Source organism: Schistocerca nitens, chromosome 3 (assembly GCF_023898315.1).
Source record: "Schistocerca nitens isolate TAMUIC-IGC-003100 chromosome 3, iqSchNite1.1, whole genome shotgun sequence".
NCBI classification, from domain to species: Eukaryota; Metazoa; Arthropoda; class Insecta; order Orthoptera; family Acrididae; genus Schistocerca; species Schistocerca nitens.
The window spans coordinates 170,580,944-170,598,204 of record NC_064616.1 but is presented as its reverse complement, the minus strand read 5'-3'; the positions used below and the strand labels follow the sequence as shown (position 1 = coordinate 170,598,204).

General features: G+C 45.2%; 1 protein-coding gene across 1 annotated transcript in view; it reads right to left on the bottom strand.

Moving 5' to 3' along the window:
- The window catches only part of LOC126248110 (dystrophin, isoforms A/C/F/G/H-like), a 1,130,095-nt gene that overhangs the window by 111,126 nt on the left and 1,001,708 nt on the right, over positions 1-17,261 (bottom strand). The gene's annotated exons all lie outside the window — the stretch shown is intronic.

Below are 17,261 nucleotides of genomic sequence, written 5' to 3'. Positions count from 1 at the left end.
GTACCGCCGAATTGCTCAACACGTGGGGCGTGAGGTCTCCACAGTACATCGATGTTGTCGCCAGTGGTCGGCGGAAGGTGCACGTGCCCGTCGACCTGGGACAGGACCGCAGCGACGCACGGATGCACGCCAAGACCGTAGGATCCTACGCAGTGCCGTAGGGGACCGCACCGCCACTTCCCAGCAAATTAGGGACACTGTTGCTCCTGGGGTATCGGCGAGGACCATTCGCAACCGTCTCCATGAAGCTGGGCTACGGTCCCGCACACCGTTAGGCCGTCTTCCGCTCACGCCCCAACATCGTGCAGCCCGCCTCCAGTGCTGTCGCGACAGGCGTGAATGGAGGGACGAATGGAGACGTGTCGTCTTCAGCGATGAGAGTCGCTTCTGCCTTGGTGCCAATGATGGTCGTATGCGTGTTTGGCGCCGTGCAGGTGAGCGCCACAATCAGGACTGCATACGACCGAGGCACACAGGGCCAACACCCGGCATCATGGTGTGGGGAGCGATCTCCTACACTGGCCGTACACCACTGGTGATCGTCGAGGGGACACTGAATAGTGCACGGTACATCCAAACCGTCATCGAACCCATCGTTCTACCATTCCTAGACCGGCAAGGGAACTTGCTGTTCCAACAGGACAATGCACGTCCGCATGTATCCCGTGCCACCCAACGTGCTCTAGAAGGTGTAAGTCAACTACCCTGGCCAGCAAGATCTCCGGATCTGTCCCCCATTGAGCATGTTTGGGACTGGATGAAGCGTCGTCTCACGCGGTCTGCACGTCCAGCACGAACGCTGGTCCAACTGAAGCGCCAGGTGGAAATGGCATGGCAAGCCGTTCCACAGGACTACATCCAGCATCTCTACGATCGTCTCCATGGGAGAATAGCAGCCTGCATTGCTGCGAAAGGTGGATATACACTGTACTAGTGCCGACATTGTGCATGCTCTGTTGCCTGTGTCTATGTGCCTGTGGTTCTGTCAGTGTGATCATGTGATGTATCTGACCCCAGGAATGTGTCAATAAAGTTTCCCCTTCCTGGGACAATGAATTCACGGTGTTCTTATTTCAATTTCCAGGAGTGTATATGGCGGCCCTCTGGAGACTAATGTCGAACTTGAAAACACTGCACAACATTTTCCGTGCTCCACTCTTCTATAACTTCGCACGCAGATTATTGTTCATGTTGAAAGCATGTTATCAGGCTGTATAAAAACTGATACATCGTTATCGGTTCATGGCATGAATGCCGCCAGATAAGAAGCCTGATTTATTTTAAAATGCATTTCGCGCGGCCTTTTTTATCCACGTGGTCAGCACGGCAATCAGAGGGAGTGATACAACACTGGTAGAGAAGGTACTGATGTAAACTGCTCTCAAGCAACGATACTTCTGCAAGAACGTCGATAGCTGTATGTACTGTAGATCTGTGAGAATCAAAAAATCTGTACTCTACATGTGATGAACAGTCCACGACCGCTCTTATTAAGTAGCTACAGCACCAAATCAGAAAATGGGTGATGGATTAACGATAAAATTACCATTACCTACGGTTTACTTGAGACTTGGAATCTATACTCATACCAACATGGTATCTGGCAACTCTAAAGCGCTCAGAGAATGTCTGTTAACTGAAAATAATTTGTGAAGTTCATAATTTATGTCTTTTTACCGTTACGTATAACGTAGGCGTGGACACACGCACCAAATTTCACGTTTATATCCCTACAAGAAGTAACAGGAGTTCCTGATTACTTTTCCGTGGATGGGTCCCAAATTTCATACATTCCTTTATAGCGTTAATAATTGTATGAACTAGATATTTGATAGAATAAGTTGTTAGTATTGATGCAGATATAGAATGCTAATATAGTAGCGGTAGATGTAGGTAAAACTAGACTAACCAGTTATTTGCGGACGATAACATCGGCATAACCACCACCATCTTCATCATCTATCGTTTAACAGTTCTCTACACTTCTCACGCATTACGTTCTTCAAGCGTTGGGAACGACGTAATGTATTGTAAGAAGGGACACTCAGATACATCTCGTATACCATGACGATATCCGTAAGGTTATGTTGCTCGTATATGGACTTCATTTACAAGAATGTAATCGATAAGAATGACCTCGAAAATTTTTATAATTTACTTTGGAGGACGAAAAAGTATTTTTCGTCTATTCATTACTTTTAGAACAACTACGACATTAAATATGAATTAACCGAGATGTACTAAAATATGTCCGACGCTTACTGCAGTTGCAGCTAATACATAAATTGTCATTGCGTTAATAATTAAGAATGTAGTCGTTATTGTTGACATCCATGTTCGTGAATTCTTGCAAACGTATTACAAACTCCTCAGACAGCAAGAAACAAATGGTGGCGGAGCGTATCAAATAGTGCATCCTGATGTGGTATAACCGCTGCAAACAACTGATTTTGTACTTTTAAACGGAACTCAACAGCGTACAAAATAGCACAATGTCACGTGTTACAGGCGCATATACATACTACTAACTAACTCTGTCATGAGCTCTGCGAAAGAAGAACGATATCAGACGAATACTTCTTTCGGAATACAAAGATCTGAAAAGGAACAATATTCTGGTCTCTTGGAAGCACCCACTACGGTGAGCGAGTATTCAGATGAAACAAAAATGCATTATCGCAACGCAATGATAACAGTACACGCTCAGAATGTGGAAAATAAGCAATGAAGTAACGAAGACCAAATTAATGAAGTCCTCCAAATTCTTATTCATTTGCCTTCTAACTTATACACACCGAGATGTTCAGCCTGTGCTTTGTTTTCTGTTCTGATTTCCATAATTAATCAAACTGCAATATAATTTTATGGAATACTGTTCCAGCCAGTCCATATTTTATCGCTAGGTTTGGATTTCTGAATTTTTGCAGAAGAGCTCCGAATCTCCTTGATAAGAAAATTATCTTGTTCTGATTAAAATTAAATTACTTATATCCTTTCGAATAAACTTTACGTACAGTATTGGATTTGCTCTCATTATACACAGAGTAACATATTTGAAATTCTCCCAGTGTTATTACGTAGCCACTATTTCAGCGGCCGGCAGATACATCAATCGTTAGCTGTTATGAACATTCATTACAAGACTTCATGTAAACGCCAGTAGCTGCGATTTAATTCTGATCAATTAAAGGAATTTGACTGAATATGCAGTCCGCATATTTCGTTTGCTGGATACCATTCGCATATTTGATTGTTGCCGAGTTATATCTAACGTTCTGCGCTGTGCAATTTATATTGGGAATATTTTCACTTTCAACAAAAAAAGAGAAAACACTCGGCGATCGTAATTCATAATGGAAACGTGTGGATGTATTCTGCTTCGCGATTCATACAGCATTAACGCGTACAGCTTTCAAACCTGAATTCTACACATTAAACTTTTTTTCTTTATGTCTTGTCTATTCTGTTATTTCGGTACAAACTAACAGCACGTGGCTTTACTTCTATTCACGATCGGCATAAACGCAAGGAATTACATTGTGGAAGAACTTCGTTGCACAAGTCGCCGCTAGATGGCAGGGCGACACAACCTCGGGAAGCCGCGTTCCTGACGCGCAGAGCCATCTACAAGCCCCAATGCAAAACGCGGCAATACGAGCAGCCATGGAATTCCCAAGGCGGTGTATTCAAATTACGTTTCTGCAGATTCTCGAACATTTATTGCACAAAAATCACAGTAACATATTTTTTCATTATGGCAATATGTCAGTCACAGATGCAGGTGAAACTAGACTAATCAGTTACTTGGTAACGACATTTTCATCGTCATCAGCACCACCACTACTACCATCATCTTCATTATCTATCATTTAGCACTTCCTGTGCGTTGTAACAATATTTTGGTACTTGCTATCCTCAATACTAAATTAATGTGGAAAAGTGAAACAGTAAATATGAGAATTATAATTCTTCACACGTTAAAATTAGAGACAGACACATTCAATAAATCAGCCATAACAATCACACGAGTAGTCACCGGTGGCAGACAACGTGTAAGGTAGTACGGTAACGAAATAAAAAGGAATTCAGTAAGCACAGCCTTAAAACAGGTATATGTTAATTATTTTCGTGGTCTTTACATGAATGTCAATCTTGGGATTACATTTGTAAACTTAAACTGAAAGAGCAACAAGTACTGGTTCGCGTAGCGACAAAATAAGTCTCCGAGGGGTTCATACCAATAATAACATCCATCGTTGACTTTTACCTCGTACTACTAACAGTACTTATTACATACAACATTCAGTTTAACACCTTCTGACATGTATTCCGTAGGTAGAGCAACATCAAACATCACTAGCTAAATTTCTCAGCGGATACGGAAGTAATCATGTCACGAAAAACTCGTTACCATTACTAAACAACACGATTAGCTGCCGCTTGCACCATCTAGTGTCCAGCGCTGGAACTACAGGTCCAGCGTCGTCTTGTGCTGCCATCTAACGCGCTTGTGGTAATATGACACCGGTTACAGCGCATGCGCTAACGCCGACGACGTCACTTAAAGGGGCGCTCTCTTTCAAAGATCGTTAGGACTCACAAAACAGTTTTCTTGTCAATTAAAATTAATGCAATCATTAGAAAATGCGGTTTCTTATATGTGTTTCTCGGGCATCCTAAAACTTAAACTTAGATAGCCGAATTCCTTCAGGTTACTCACATTAGAGGGAATAACGACGGAAGCGTGTACTTCTCATACCGGGTAGTGCGTACTTCTCGTACAACAGCAAAAATAAAATAAACTCACCTAAGATCACACACCATGGTGTTAACACCAGCGATGTACAGCAGGTGTAATAAAAATGCTTTGAATGTAGGCTTTCATCCATGCAGTGAGTGAGTAGAATTAGTCTCAAGTAACAGAGCCGCATTTAGGAATGGCTCTGACAAGGGAACCTCCCCATCGCAACCCCCTCAGATTTAGTTATAAAAATTGGCACAGTGGATAGGCCTTGAAAAACTGAACACCGATGAATCGAGAAAACAGGAAGAAGTTGTGTGGAACTATGAAAAAAATGGGGAGGTTCCCTTGTGAGCACCATGGGACTTAACATCTGAGGTCATCAGTCCCCTAGAACTTAGAACTACTTAAACCTAACTAACCTAATGACATCACACATATCCATGCCCGAGACAGGATTCGAACCTGCCACCGTAGAAGTTGCGCGGTTCCAGACTGAAGCGCCTAGAACCGCTCGGTCACAACGGCCGGCCCGTATTTACAAAACATGGAAACAAATTTACATTTAGAGGTTCTTTTTTTTTCACACGTCTTTCTTATTATAATCCAGAGGCAACTACCACACACCATAGTCAACATAAGGCACTCTAGTTCCTAAACTGCAAGAAGGAAGCAAAAGAGATCTGGTGCTTGTCGTGTTGGCAAACCAGAGTCTAATTTTCATTATGACAATGAGACGAAAAAGTCACGTTACCCAGACCTACAAAAACTCCAAGTAAAGAGTAACATTCCGTGTAAGTACAGTGACAACAGGTGGAAGAACTAGGAACGCCACATTACCACGCCGACAGTGCGAGCGCTGAACTACACTGTCCACTGACATTAATATGACCACCTGTCAAAGGCCGGCATAACCAATTTTTGAAGCGCGGACCGCTGCGAGAAGTGCAGGAAGACAGCCAATGACTTTCCGGAACATACCGACAGAAATGTGGAGCCGTGCCGATTCCACTGCAGAGGCCAGTGCGCTAGGTTTATCGGTTCACGATCCATGGCGCGTACAGCACCATCGACGTGGTCACATAGATTCTCCATTGGGTTGAAAACCGGGGAGTTTGGTGGCCACAGGAGTGCGGTTATCTCATCCTGGTGCTCTTCGAACCGTGCACGTACACCGTGAGCCACGTGACACGTTGCGTTGTCCTGCTGGTAAATGCCGTCGTGCCGAGGAGAAACAAACATGTAGGGGTGGACACGGTCCCAGAGATTGGATGCATACTTGTGCCGCTCCGTTGTACCATCCAGAACTACGAGATCACCCACGGAATGTCACGAAAACATTCCAGACCATAGTCCTCCTGCCTCCTACCGGGACCCTTCCGACGATAGTTACTGAACTGAAAATTCCAGCCTTCGTCACCGATGAAGAGCTATCATTAGGGCTGCATGAACCAGGCGCCTGCCGAGGAGGCGCATACGCAGCAATGTTCGCTGAACGGTCGTTGAGGAGACACTGTTTGTAGCTCTTTGGTTCATTTGGGCCATCAGTTTCTGAACGGTTGCACGTTCATTCGCCCGTAAGCAGCCGTCGTTCACTTCTGTCATCTATGACCCCTGATACCACAGCTGCCTCGGCGCCGGATTTGGACACCGCCATTTTGCTATGCGAGGTATATGTCAACCACGGCAGCAAGCGAACAGTCTACATACTTAGCATTTTCGTAAAAGCTGCCACCATTGGCTCGAAAGCAAATGATCATGCCCTTTTAGACGAAAGATAAACTGCTCCGTTTCTGCATCACGTGAACGATTGGACTGTTTTCCACGTCCGTCCGACAAGCCTTATTCACCCTCCACTGCTAGTGTTGCCAGCAGCCGTCCGTGACTTTCCTGCACGTTGGTGTCTAACATACACTACTGGCCATTAAAATTGCTACACCACGAAGATGTGCTACAGACGCGAAATTTAATCGACAGGAAGAAGATGCTGTGATACGCAAATGATTAGCTTTTCAGAGCATTCACATGAGGTTGGCGGCGGTGGCGACACCTACAACGTGCTAACATGAGGAAAGTTTCCAACCGATTTCTCATACACAAACAGCAGTTGACCGGCGTTGCCTGGTGAAACGTTGTTGTGATGCCTCGTGTAAGGAGGAGAAATGCGTACCATCACGTTTCCGGCTTTGATAAAGGTCGGATTGCAGCCTATAGCGATTGTGGTTTATCGTATCGCGACACTGCTGCTCGCGTTGGTCGAGATCCAATGACTGTTAGCACAATATGGAATCGGTGGGTTCAGGGGGGTAATACGGAACGCCGTGCTGGATCCCAACGGCCTCGTATCACTAGCAGTCGAGATGACAGGCATCTTATCCGCATGGCTGTAACGGATCGTGCAGCCACGTCTCGATCCCTGGGTCAACAGATGGGGACGTTTGCAAGACAACAACCATCTGCACGAACAGTTCGACGACGTTTGCAGCACCATGGACTATCAGCTCGGAGACCATGGCTGCGGTTACCCTTGACGCTACATCACACACAGGAGTGCCTGCGATGGTGTACTTCAACGACGAACCTGGGTGCACGAATGGCAAAACGTCATTTTTTCTGATGAATCCAGGTTTTGTTTACAGCATCACGATGGTCGCATCCGTGTTTGGGGACATCGCGGTGAACGCACATTGGAAGCGTGTATTCGTCATCGACATACTGGCTTATCACCCGGCGTGATGGTATGGGGTGCCATTGGTTACACGTCTCGGTCACCTCTTGTTCGCATTGACGGCACTTTGAACAGTGGACGTTACATTTCAGATGTGTTACCACTCGTGGCTCTACCCTTCATTCGATCCCTACGAAACCCTACATTTCTGCTGGATAATGCACGACCGCATGTTGCAGGTCCCGTACGGGCCTTTCTGGATACAGAAAATGTTCGAGTGCGGCCCTGGCCAGCACATTCTCCAGATCCCTCACCAATTTAAAACGTCAGGTCAATGGTGGCCGACCAACTGGCTCGTCACAATACGCCTGTCACTACTCTTGATGAACTGTGGTATCGTGTTGAAGCTGCATTGTCAGCTGTACCTGTACACGGCATCCAAGCTCTGTTTGACTCAATGCCCAGGCGTATCAAGGCCGTTATTGCGGCGACAGGTGGTTGTTCTGGGTACTGATTTCTCAGGATGTATGCACCAAAATTGCGTGAAAATGTAATCACATGTCAGTTCTAGTATAATACATTTGTGCAATGAATACCTGTTATTCATATCCATTTTTTCTTGGTGTAGCAATTTTAATGGCCAGTAGTGTATGTGTAATATGAGTGGACCGTGTATTAGCATCGATTATCTTTTCCTCACGTCTAACAGTTCGAAGAACGAGTTACAGCAATGCAAATGTAGCGGTAAGTACACTGACAACACTCATGGAATACCTCCTAATATCGTTTCGGGCCTCCTTTTGCGATACGTGGCATGGGCTCAACAAGTCGTTGGAAGACCTTGCATATCTATTGATCCAAGCTGCCCCTATAGCCGTTCATAGTTGCGAATGTGTTGCCTACGCAGGAGTGTGTGCACGAACTGACCTCTCCATTATGTCCCATAGATGCTCGGTGGGACTCGCGTCGGGCGATCTGGTTGGCCACATCATTCGCTCGAATTGTTCACAATGTTCTTCATACCGGTGATACGACGCATTTACATCCACAAACATACCGTCGTCGTTTGGGGCCCAAAATCAAAGTGGCCGCGCATAACCATTTCCAGTCGATGATCGGTTCAGTTGGACTAGAGGACCCTGTCCATTCGATGTAAACACACTCCACAACATTATGAAGCCACCACCAGCTTTCACAGTGCCTTGTTGACAACTTCGGTCCCTGACTTCGTGCGATGTGCGCCTCACTAGAATCCTACCACCAGCTCTTACCAACTGAAATCGGTAGTCATCTGATGAGGTCACGGCTTTCCAGTTGTCTAGGCTCCAACCGATATGGTCACGAGCCTAGGAGAGTCGCTGCAGGCAATGCCTTGCTGTTAGCACAAGCACTCAGTCCATTAATTCCAAATTTCACTGCATTCCCGCAACGGATAAGTTCGTCGTACGACCTACATCGATTTCTGCGTTTATTTCACGCAGTGTAGCGTGTCTGTTAGCTCTGATAACTCTACACAAACGCCTCTGCCCTCGGTCGGTAAGTGCAGGCCGTCGGCCACTGCGTTCCCCGTGGTGAGGGGCACTGCCGGACATTTGGTATTCTCGGCACACTCTTAAAATTGTGGATCTCGGAATACTGAATTCTCTAACTATTTCCGAAATGGAATGTCCCATGCGTCTGACTCCAACTACCATTTCGCGTCCAAAGTCCGTTAATTCCTGGCATCCGGTCGGAAACTTTTTCCAGTGAATCACCTGCGTACAAATGACAGCTCTTCCAATGCACTGCCCTTTTATAGCCTGTGAACGCGGTACTACCGCCGTCCGTTGTATGTGCGGATCGCTATCCCATGACTTTTGTCACCTCAGTGTATGGTCTTTTGTTAGGCCGCACGAGACCCAGCGGCCACAACCCTTTGAGTATCCTAACTGGTACACGAGCGTGTCAACACTGCCAACGGAGGCGTCCAGTTGTCCAGCGAGGCATTCGATTGTGTTCCGTCGACCACTTCGAATGACAGTGTCCGCATGTTGCAACACTGCAGGCGTCACTGCTATGTGTGGCCGGCCAGCACGCGGGAGATCAGACAGGTTTGTCAGATGATGACAGACGACTCGCCCAACGAGTCACCGTGCTTTTGTTCTCTGACAGGTCTCCGTAGATATTCTGCAAGCACCTATGAATAATTGTAATGCTCTAGTTTTCCTCCAAAAGAACTTCAGTGACACCTCTCTGCTTGGAACGCACCTCAGTTACAGCAGCCACTTTGAAAGCTACGTATATCGCCGCAACCTATCGGAATTCATAAAGCTATAGGGTTTGAAGCGGAAATATTCCACGATGCCACACAACATATTTCACACTTTTTCAACCGAAACTGGCCAAGAAGAAATGTGTTGCATTACTAATTGGATGCCGCTCGTACGGCCGGTATTACACTATCAAATTTCTTTGTCCAGTATCTTTGTCAAATATATTTGTCGAAGAAATTTGATGGTGTAATAGGGAACTTTGTCAAATGTCGTCAAATATTTGATCAAATCTAGGACCTCGGTTGTAGATTTGATCAAAGGAGTCGCTTGTCTTCTGTTCACTGCAATGTGACATGTTACCACATGGAGCGCTGGCATCGCTGCAGCGTTCTGTCATCTGTAATGTTTTTATAAACATTGCCGGTAAATACATTTGGTGTGTACCAACAACTACAAAATTAATAGAGATGTATGAAGCTGATGAGGCGCCTTACAACGTGAGGCACCCTGAATACAAAAATAGATTAAGAAGATTGGAGACCTAACCTAATCTAACCTAACCCTCTCGGAAACAAGGAATCGGAGTGTTACAGTGAGCCTGTCTTCTGCAGATATATCAGTTCTTAAGTGAGTGTTGTGCTTTGTGGTATGAGGATACACTTCACTGAGCACATACAGAAATGTATGCTCATCCATTCTTAAGTAATTGATGTACGACTTGACGTCCTCCACTATAAGCTCACGTAACAAGTTTTGTTGAATGCTTTTATCGTCTCGTCGTAAAACCCACGGTTTCACCTAGGTACGTTTCCATTTTTTTCCCGCTTCTCTTCCGCAGGTGCACATAGTGCAATTGTGGTACATGCAACTGCTGCGGTTAATAACAAGTTGTTGTTGTTGTCAGCCATCTTGAACTTTGATGAAAAATATGATGACAGTGTAATACCCCTTTATAGCGCCACGTCAAAGATCTTTTTCAAATACATTTGACGAATATTTCATCACATCTTTGATCAAATCTTTGCCAAAGAAATTTGATAGTGTAATACCGGCCTAACTGCCTATGACATGACAACACGTTTAATTTCCAGCAGAGTCACACGTAAGCTTGGCCACACACTGATCTGACGGTTCTCTGGTCAGAATTATGTTCTACAGCGCCTGTTTGCGGATTAGTTTAGGAGGACGACATTTTTGGATAGTTTGATGACCATTGTGTACCGTCGGCGCTCGGTCGTTCTCCCCTAGTGACGCTTGTACTAAGGGTATTAGTATCTGGAGTCAAAAAAATGTTCAAATGTGTGTGAAATCTTATGGGACTTAACTGCTAAGGTCATCAGTCCCTAAGCTTACACACTACTTAACCTAAATTATCCTCAGGACAAACACACACACCCATGCCCGAGGGAGGACTCGAACCTCCGCCGGGACCAACCGAGTATCTGGAGTCATACCGATCATTGTCGTCGGACCACATATTCACACATTCGTAATACTGCAGACACTCCTCTTCTTTCCTATGTTTCCAGTTTGATGAATTAATACAAATGCTATACTGTAACGAAGAAAGAGGCTCAGAAATAGTCTTTTGCAGTCAGCACCGATCAACAGTCATGAATTCGAGGACTGGCCGGGGTTTAGTAACAAAGAATGAATACGACAACACTTAAGCTCCCCACGAGACGTGGTGGTCTCACACGATATCCGTTTTGTGCCAGTAATACGAGTACCCAATGTTGTGGCCATGATGGAGTGGGATTGTATCCATGTGGCAGAAGAAATATATTCGGATAACACGAGAACATACAGCAGAGTGGAATTGCTGATCACAATACTGAGTGTCACAAGCAGGGCTAAATCGCAAGTCTCTCCACAGAGGCTCAAGCACAGAGGGCACGAGACACTGTCAGTGGCAACCCGTCAGCTGACTGGAACGCTTGCTCTCGCCAGCTTCCTTACTGCAATTCCATGGGCTTCACCCAGCTTTCCTTTCCTTTCCTTTTGCGTCACATACGAGGACAGTTAAGAATATAAATTACGTACAACGCCATGGAGTTACTTTTCAATGCAGAGCCAAAATTACAATTACTAAAAAAAATACAGTAGCTAACGCATATGAGCACGAGCGATAGAGGAAGTACTAGTAGCAAGACAAAAATTTAATAAGTTCAGTTCAAAACGTTTTCAGGCAATCAATACGTAATGTAACACTTTTTTTTCCTGAAAGCAGATTAGGTTTATTCAGGATTCCAGTACACCAAGGTATTGCCCACTCTTTTGGCTACAAAATCCTATTTTGCAACAGAGTCTCCGTTCAGTGTGACGGCCTTACGCCACCTTACTGAGAGGCCCTGTATGCCCTCACGGTACCACTCTACACTGATCGGTGTCGGAGAACACGTCTTGCTGCCTGAATAACCTCCGCACCATCCACGTACTGCTTCCCGCGGAGTGCTTCCTCCATTGGACCCCGTAACGTGCAAGCAACTCCGCACAGGCGGTCCTTCGTTGCTCTTTGTCGTCTTCCTACAGGCGGCGACGAACCCAGCGGGCACGGGAATATTCAACAATTTCTCACAACAAATTCCGCATCTTTTCAATCGAAATTGGCCGAGAAACAAATACGTGTCGCTTTACATTGAACGTCCCTCTTATGAATGGACACCGACGATATTTCTACCCGTGTACAGGAAAAGGAAAAATGATTATTGTACAAGATTTATTCTCCGCTGCACATCTTACAGCGGCCTGTGGAGTGGATATGTGAGTACAGAGGTAAATGCTGTTGTGTTGGTTAGCGGAGGAGACCAAACAGCGATGTCAACGGTCCCATCGGATTAGGAAAGAGTGAGGAAGGAAGTCGGTCGTGCCCTTTCAAAGGAACCATCCCGGCATTTGCCTGCAGCTGTATAGGGAAATCGCGGAAAACATAAATCAGGATGTCCGGACGCGGGTTAGAGTCGTCGTCCTCCCGAATGCGAGTCCAGTGTGCTAACCACTGCGCCACCTCGCTCGGTCTACTGTAGTGTGATAAAGCCATTTCCCACAAGCTGATAGTTCCGTCCTGTCTAACTCGTATGATGATGTTGAGTTATTTACATCTACTGAGACGTGGTTCATCTTTCCATTTCATCTGACAGCTTTACACTGAATGAGAGTCGTGTAACACCCCTCACAACAGAGGAGGCTTGTTAGACTTACGTGCACATGTATCTACCTCTGCAACGTAAATTGAAAATTATTCGTTACATCCTCCGAGTCTGAACTCGGCCACGTCGTTCTTCCTACGTCTTCTGACTATTAGAAACTTTAGATTAGGTAAGATTGAACACCAGCTGATGTATGTAACTTTCAAGTCGTTATGTGCTCAGTGGGAACAACTAGCTGTAGAACGTCGGAACAGAAATTTATTACCGGTTGGTATATTCATTGTTATTACGTCTACAACTTTGCTTCCGCAGTTTTTTCTCGAACTTCGAGGTTTTATTGCGAAAAATTTACAAAAAAATTAGAATTTAAATTATAGCCCATCACTGGCCTCTTTCTCCATTCTTTCGGGCAGCATACGAATCCTGTGGCGGAAGAACTGGGCGTCTTTTGAGGACATCCATGAATGAATCCAATTTTTCACTTGTTCGTATGACTGGAGGTGCTGGTCAGCCAGGCCGTGTGCTACTGATCGAAAAAATGTGATAGTGAGTGGGAGCAATTTCTGGAGAATACTGCGATTTCAACACTTCCACGTATATTTTGACGAGTTTTGCGACAGGGGTCAAGCATTGTCATGCTGAAAAACCGCCTGTCTATGTCTATCGCTGTATTGTGGCCGTTTGTCTTTCAGTTCTCAGCTCAAATGCATCAATTGCTTTGAATGAAGATCTTCTGTGATTGTTTCCGTCGGTTTCAGTAGCTTCGATTTATGATAGAATCAGGAATCTACTAATATTTTGATGCTTTCATGTTTACAAATTCCTAAGCTTATTGTACGATGCCGACGATCTACCATCAGTTGCCGCTAGTGCCATCTATTGATAAACGACAAAAGCGAAGTTGTAGACCTAATAATTTCGTAACAGATTTCAATGCCAGCAGTAATAGAGAAGACACTGTTCCTAGCGAGGGAACTGTGACTCAGAACTCCATGTCTCCTTCAGACTGTTACAGTAATACATATATTGTCTTTTTTTTTTATATACAGAGGGTGGGTGGAATCAATAGAATCACGACGTTCACAGAGACTGGACGAGAATGGAAGGACTCAAAGCTGGCAAGCGGCATCTCCGCTTTGTTTGTGGTATCACGGCACACTCTTGGAAAGTGTCGTTGCTTGCAACAAAAGACGAGCGCGGTGGACACCGAACAACATCGTCCCCGCGTGAGTGACCCTCCCCACCCCTAAAGTTAGTTATGCGCACGCCATCGAGCAAAATATGCGGTTACGCTTACCGGTATCGATTGCACGGGGTTTCAGACCCGCTACGGCCGGCAATACCGCCACAGTTCTGAACCGAACACCGGATCATCCGCAACAGTGAAGGCGAGACACCGAAAGAAACTCGTTTCTACATTGTCAGGGAACAGATATCGGTACAGTTCCCACGTGTCGAATGTTGCCTATTATCATCTCTGGCGGTCCGGAGCCCGCAGGTGGCGCGGGCATGCCACGTCATCAGAGTATTTACGCCTGCCGACTTGCCGCGCGGCAGTTTTGGCGTGACGGAGTTTGCAAAGTGAATCGCAGGCGAGCGCCGTGCGCAGTCATGCATTGGAGGGCGAAACGTAGGCGTTAACATCAATAATTGTGGAAAAACGACATTTCGTTTGCGGAGACGGTGATTCACTTATTGTAAGGCATTATTTTTTTTATTTTTGACAATCATACCACGCTTCGGGCCTCCAAAGGCCATCTTCAGATGCTATTTGGCGGCATTTGATAACAGGCGTTCTTGCGTTGTCAATTACGCGTTGCCAGCGCATGAACACCTGTTCGTCAAATGCTGCCGGCAGCATCTGAAGATGGCCTTCGAACGCCCTATACCGGTAAAAAAGTAATTGTGCCAAAAATAAAAAATAGAATAATACCTTACATTAATAACTGTTCATTCGCGACAGCTTTGTATGAAATAAGACAACAAATAATAAATTACGCGACGAACCTGAATCGGAAAAGCAATCGCTAACTCGGCTGGAGTTGTGGAATCGTGTGAATGCTAATGCACTGTGAATCACCTCTGACCATCGTGACGACGTTTTCTGTGAACTTAGTCTATAGTAAATACAGTGTCTATTACAAACTGCTTCTGATTGCAAGAGATCTTTCTTACTTTTTTATGTGTTATTGAACTGATTATGTGAGTAAGGAGAGTAGTAGTTTCATAGGGCACGTGTAACTTTGGAGTAAATCTACCCACCGTTGCTGTCAAGACCAAGAGTCCGATGCGAAACCAATACGACAGCAAACTAACGAAACCGGTGTTCAAGAACTAGTTCTCTGGCAGGGCTACATGCAAAATCGTCAGATGCAACCACTATCAAGACACGATTACAGTGAACGCCCTTGCACAGCACGAAAGTGTTTCAATCTTCGTATTGGAAAGCTACAAGAAGAACGAGCATCATAAGTGGACTACTACAAAAAAAAGAGTTCGTAGATGCAGCAAAGGAAGAACGAAGAGGGAAGAGGCTGGCCCGTACAACGAACACACACAGAACAAGCAGCTTCAACACTGTTATCGCGCAGCAGTCACCAGTAGCAGAAAACGACAAAAGTGAGTATCGCGAGTGCTGTAGGCGAGTGATTAGATTCACTGTAGTAGCAGAGTATTATTTAGAATTGCTGCGGCATGCGATAACAGTGCTTAATTGAGTGTGACGAAACTTGGTATAGTAAAGCCATTTCGGCCAAGTATTGGTGAGGATAGGACAGTAAATAGAGCGATTAATACCAATAAACGAAATTAAACAGGACAAATCAAACTGGGAGGAGTATCACATGAGCAATTTAAGTAATACGGGATTTCTGCTTGCAGATTCCGTGTTTAATGACCTAATTGTCGACAGGACGTTAAACTGAATCTTCCTTCCTGGCAGATAGTAGCTTAAAGCGTGGTTCAAATGGCTCTGAGCACTATGCGACCTAACTTCTGAGGTCATCAGTCGCTTAGAACTTAGAACTAATTAAACCTAACTAACCTAAGGACATCACACACATCCATGCCCGAGGCAGGATTCGAACCTGCGACCGTAGCGGTCGCCTGGTTCCAGACTGCAGCGCCTAGAACCGCACGGCCACTCCGGCCGGCTTAAAGCGTGGGAAACGTGACAACAACCCAGATGGTAAGACGGCGAACAGTAAGGAGAAGACAAGATGGCAGTGCCATCATCCAAAGGCAGTGTTGCGAAATAATTTGATTTAATAAATATGACGGCAGCACTTAAATCATTAACTAAACAAAGATTTGAAAGGCAAGCATATGATACAAAAGAAATAAAACTGATAAAGAACATGCTACAAAGGAACACGAAATAACTGAAAATGTCAAAAAAACTTCTCGAGAGAAAACCTCAAGATATGAAATGGATTCACATATTGTGAGTGAGTAATAGCGTCAGCTACTTGTGACAAATGAAAATTTGTGCCACACTGGGACTCTAGTTCGGATTTCCTGCTTGTCATGAGCGGTCGCCTTGACCACTTCGGCTACGCGAGCACGCTCTCAGAGCCTGTCCAAGCGTCCATACGTCACACAGTCACAATCCAAATGCCTGCACTTTCGTGAAATTAAGCATAGGAAGACAAATGTTATTTTGTACTGTCATTTCAGCATTCATGCAAGCATGCACGCCTGAAGGATACTGTTACTGTAATAAACGCTGCTACTGCACAACCAAAGGCACGGTCACCATTAATGATAAAAACTATAGAATTAAAAATGACTTGAAATCGGAAATTCAAGCAATAAAGGCTGAGCTGTGAGGAACTGCTCCAAATGCGGAAAACAGCAGCAAATGCACTCCGTCGTCAGGCCACGAGTGGCCTACCGGGACCATCCGACCGCCGTGTCATCCTCAGGAGAGGATGCGGATAGGAGGGGCGTGGGGTCAGCAAACCGCTCTCCCAGTCGTTATGATGGTATTCTTGACTGAAGCCGCTTTTATTCGGTCGAGTAGCTCCTCAATTGGCATCACGAGGCTGAGTGCACCCCGAAAAATGGCAACAGCGTATGGCGGCTGGATGGTCACCCATCCAAGTGCCGGCCACGCCCAACACCGCTTAACATCGGTGATCTCACGGGAACCGGGGTATCCACTGCGGCATGGCCGTTGCCCAAAATAGCAGCAAATAAGGAAATAAAATCAGTAGAAGTAGAACAACAGAAGACTAACGATGAAATAAAGTCAAAGGTGGGAAAAATGAAACATAAATACAGAAAATCAGAGAAAGAAAGAAAAACAGAATGATATAATACTAAAGGGAGTAGACAATTTAGAAAGACAGGCAAAGGAAAATATACAGAAGAAAAAAGTGGTCAGGTAGAACGGAAAATAGCCACCGTTACGAGAAGTACAACAGACGTTGCAAGAACGCTTAAAACAGGCA